The 4,866-nt window shown below is 39.7% G+C and overlaps 1 long non-coding RNA gene across 5 annotated transcripts; it reads left to right on the top strand.

Annotated features, from left to right (window-relative positions):
• The first annotated feature begins 353 nt into the window (after window positions 1-353).
• LOC146360474 (uncharacterized) lies at window positions 354-4,860 on the top strand. 5 transcript variants are annotated; one of them, XR_014799713.1, is made up of 5 exons: window positions 354-3,135; window positions 3,628-3,784; window positions 4,037-4,145; window positions 4,251-4,372; window positions 4,515-4,860. It is a non-coding gene; the product is annotated as an uncharacterized LOC146360474 (long non-coding RNA). The 5 variants fall into 5 exon arrangements; XR_014799714.1 differs by having other exon boundaries at window positions 355-2,756; window positions 2,911-3,135; window positions 4,037-4,372; XR_014799712.1 differs by having other exon boundaries at window positions 356-518; window positions 2,363-3,135; window positions 4,037-4,372.
• The last annotated feature ends 6 nt before the right edge of the window (window positions 4,861-4,866 follow it).

Genomic DNA, 4,866 nt, shown 5'->3' on the forward strand with positions numbered 1-4,866 from the left:
TTTACCAACCAACACGTTCTCACTCCCAACTCGTCAAACGTGTGACGCATGGTCAGGCTCCCTCTGCTTCACTTATTGACATGCAGGGTCCTCTCATTGAATACTATAGAGCTCCCTTAACGTTGCTTATTGACGACAAGAGATTGCCGCGGAAGAGCCTGTTGTCCGTATATTTATATATTTCCGAAATCACATTGTAGTGACGTATACTGAACACAATAAATTATATAATGTAAACAACTACCTGGAAAAACAGGTAGAACGATACTTTTGTATCGTTTATTGCATTTATGGAGGGAGTGATGTATGCTGGGTAATGGCACAGCTAGCGACTGGGTGACTTTATTCACCCTCTTCGGATGTTATCAGTCCATACAATGGGCGTTATTAGCACAAATCAGTCCCATAGATATGGGCCATCTCCTGCTAGATTGTTCAGAAGGTTGTTCTCATCCATCCAGATGGAGGATCCAGAATCCACTCTGGCTGGAATCCGGTGGATACAGCAGTGTGTACAGGTAAGACCATTTAAACAGACAGCATTTATAGAATGACTATTAAAAGTCAGCCAGTGTCAGTAATGTTAATGTGCTTATGTTAGTAATACACCGAGTGCTAATATAACAGCTTTAAGATGCATTTGTAGATATTATTACGTGTTTTACCGTCTTTATGGTGCTAGCTTAAAGTTACAGTGTAAACGTTAGCTTATATTGTAGTAAAGCTGTTACTGTTTAAACGATGTTAGCACAGAAATATTAGCTTCTGTCATGACTGATGAAGTTACTAGTTAATAAAGTTTTCAGTAAAGTGTTTAATCGCAGCCACAGATTGACAGCAAATATCTCGATTAGCTTCAGTGCATCTATAATAAATATGTGCAAGTTTCAGTGCTTCGTTTAAACTGTATGATACTTATACTGACCCAAGGTCAGTGTAAAATACAATCCTAGCTGTGTGAACAAAGCCTGGCTCCTTTAATCCTGCATGACAAACCTCAGAATGCAGGTTATTATTACTCTTTCCTGCTGGCACACCTGTCACACCTGAGAGTCAGCTAGAAACTCACAGTGACGTGGACATCATGCAAAGACTGCCAGACTCTGTAATACTGCAAATGATCAGTGACTCATGTTAACACTAAACTTTAAACGGTATCTCTGTGTCTCTCTGTGTGTGCTGAACATTTAGGATTGAGTCAGGCTGCATCAGCTGAAGCTGTTATTTGTATATATCAGTATTTTTTTCATTCAGGTGTGGGGAAAATACGTAAGACTGCAGTGAAGCGATGTACCAGATTAATCCCTGGCCAAAGGTATCGTACTTAAATCAGACTACTGATCCAGCCACATCAGCCTTTTGTGAGGTCTGTTTAAAGTAGACTAAAAATGAACTGCAGGTTCCTGAGAGGTGGACTGTGAGCACAGAAACACATGTTCATACATACAGCTGCAGCAAACTTACATTAATTTTAAATAGATTTGTTACTCTGATGTCTGTCTCTGTGTTTGTCCTCTGACAGACTGGTGACCTGTCCAGGTGTGCTCTACCTATGACTACTGGGACAGGCTCTAGCCTCTGTAAAAGAAATTTTCTGTTATTCTCATTTAAAGTATTTAAGTGCTTATGCATATGCTTAGTTGTGACACTGTTATAGACTGTTCAGTGAAAGTTTCTAAAACTAGATGAACTTACTTCAGCGTCAGCAGTTTGAGAAAACAACTCCCTTTACAGGTGCTGATAAGGCCAAGGGCACAAAACAGCATAACCATTGATCCGTTAGGTTTCATAGCGAGACACGTGAAGTGTGGTAGGATCAGTTTGTAACTTCCTCCCTCTTCCTTGGAATGCATAAAGGAGTAGGAGCACAACTTCTGTGGCAGCGCTGACATGACTGAACTGTGATGTTTGATGTGTGTTGGCGCAGTAATAAATAGCTTGATCACAGCTCTTTCTGTGTTGCAGACTTTATTTAAAAAATTCCACGACACCCCCCACCCTCCCACTGTGAACCTGAATTGAATATTCAGAAGACATTTGTTTAAATAGTTCTACAAATCTGAGCTGTTGGTGTGTCCTTGGATTGTGTGGTAATAATATTAGAGCTAGCAATCTTTCTTACTGAATCTCTACTATGAGTCATGTTACCTGAGATTAATTCTATGTTTACCTGTCAGCCTGGACAAATGTGCTGTGTGAAGGAAATTAAATTAAATCAGATCTTAACTGCATACATTTAAGGAACCTGTTCATATTTAATTGAAATATGAACCAGTGATTTTTTGATTGCTGATTCCAAGAGAGTCTTTGTGGAAATCCTGTTTGGCTTTTTGTTATTTTAATTCTCTTCTCTGTTTTCCAGAACAGTTCTCCACAGTCGCTGTCCACATGGGTCAGTGGGACCAAGAAGCACTCTGCTAATGTGTGGACTCTGACCAGCAACATCCAGCAAGACCCAGACAGCGTTTTCTATCTCCCAGCTGGAGTTTTTTGTTTGTCTGTGACTGGAGAGTCAGATTTTTGTTGAGCTTCACACTTGCAGAGGTAAGTCAGTTTGCAGAGATCCCTCCCACCCTGGCTTTTATGTCCTAGATTTCTTATCTGAAACAGTAATATTTCAGTGACTGCTGCTTATACCACAGGTTAATACACGCTACTGATCCCTGATAGGAGAATCATCAATTTTGGCAACAAAGAAGCCTGGTGGATGTTTGTTTGCAGTCTGATGATGGGACATCATGCTCTGCATCTTCAAAGTTTGCCCCCTCATTATTATTCATACCCAGTAATGTGAAGTATGCTTATATCTACTATAACTGAACCAACCTGGTGCTCTTCATTTATGGAGGCTGTTGAGTCTGAATGTTGGATGTTGTGTATCTCGTGTTCTCTGGGCTTCGTTGTCCTCAGTCTTTTTGCAGGATCAGAAAACAAAACCAGGAGGCGTGTAAATGTTTCTTCTCCATGATGTTTCTTCAAATGTTTCTTCTGGATGATGATAAGACTGTGACACGGGATGCCACCTTTGGTCTTGTGATGAAGCAAAGCTCAGGAAGAAGTGGGATTAAATGGTACCCACATGTGTGCTGCTGAGAAGGATGTACAGGGGCACCTGCAGCCAAATCCAAGCTTCAGGTTAGTTGTAGTTGCAGAACGCTATAGGACTGAGACAGCTGAGGCATCAAATGTTTGATTAAACGGATGAAAAAGAGAAGTTTTTTCCCTATAATTATCACTTCTTAAAATCTGTAGCAACTTCAAGTCTGTCAGCGTGCTGAGCATGCTCAGAATGTGACAATATATTTTTGTTCAATATTTAATTTCTTTCAGTTGCAATTGTTAAATGAAAAAAAATATATATATATATTCTTATAATTTAGCAAACTAATTTATCAAAAAAAAATATATACATATATCTGTATTAGTTTTAATAAATTAATTTGACACCTGTATTGAAAATACCATATTGTATTCATACAGAATCAGTATGGTATCATTGTTTGTCTGCTCACTGATTGTTGAAACTAAGAGCTACTTTGATCTGTTTAGATCTAAAGTATCCAAAGTTGAGCTCTAATGTTTCTTCACCCCTGTGTGTGTGATATCTGATTTCCTACATGCTGGCAGAGCAGCAGTTTGTGCTCACAGATGGTGACGGTGTGGAGAGACGGTGGTGTTTCCTCAGAAGAACCAGCAGAGTCACAAAGGACACCAGTCCATCTCACCACCTTGACTTGCTGACTGATGTTCGTCTGCACTGCACAGAGGAAATCAACTGACCGAGGTTTGTCCAGTGACGTGTTATGAAATGTATATTTGTTTTATGCTTACAGATATGTTTTTCTTGACAGAGGCTCTGCAGAGGTTAGACAAAGCAGAGAAAATATGTGCTTTACATTTTACTGTGATTTATTGAGATATTTGTTGCCTGATGTTCAGCAGGAATGGAGAAATAGAATCAAAGGGAGATGTTTTTGATGTTTTTGTAATGATGTAAGTAAATCTTCAATATTATTTATTTGCTTGGTTATATTAGGAGTGTTTCTGAGTGAGGGGGAGAGGAGTCATCATCCAGTTTAAGTGACGTAGATCAGTGGATACACTTGTCTCCCCTTTAAAGGAGACAATCCAAGTCATCCTTAAATGTTAGTGCTTTCAAATACACAAACATTTTTAAAGGACAAAAATGAACATCCAACTTTGACTGTAATACAAAATAAATCTTTGCATGTGTGTTTTCAAACTCTCAGATGGGCAGGATATCAGTCTTGGACTGTCTAACCTGCCGGAGCAGCACTGAATGACCACCACACATGAGCATGTTCCTGCAACATTCAGCATCTGATCTGTCATCTGTGTGCTTCTGCTTTTGGTAAGTAGAGTTACCCAACTCCAGTAACTCTAAACACATGCCATCCATTTCTAACGGCCTGGTTACTTCCTGTCAGTTACTTTAGAAACCATGTGGTCACCTGACCTAACACTGTTTCTTCTTCTTCCCCTTAATGTTCAAGTGTCAAATGTCCAACAGCTGGAGAGGAAACTACACCAGTGTACTGGGATGTTTCAGCAACACGTGCCAGATGCTGTTCCTTCATGGTGACATCACCAGAGACAGCCCCACCCACCTAAGGACCTCGCCATTGATCATGATGATTATAATGATGACAGCGAGCGGAACTAAGACTGTAAAAATCCACGACCACAATTTTTCTTTCTAATTATTAATGAATACTGAGAGCCTCTTTCTGTGTTTTGTCTGTTTTGGGGTTGTTGTTTTTTTACCTCATTTGTTACTAACAAAGTTCACCAAACTCACACAGTTTACATTCTGTATGTTTCCATCTTTACCAGCCACACTCTAAC

The sequence above is a fragment of the Perissodus microlepis genome, unplaced genomic scaffold, assembly GCF_051167445.1.
Source record: "Perissodus microlepis isolate ML-2025 ecotype Zambia unplaced genomic scaffold, ASM5116744v1 scaffold_57, whole genome shotgun sequence".
In the NCBI taxonomy this organism is placed as follows: Eukaryota; Metazoa; Chordata; class Actinopteri; order Cichliformes; family Cichlidae; genus Perissodus; species Perissodus microlepis.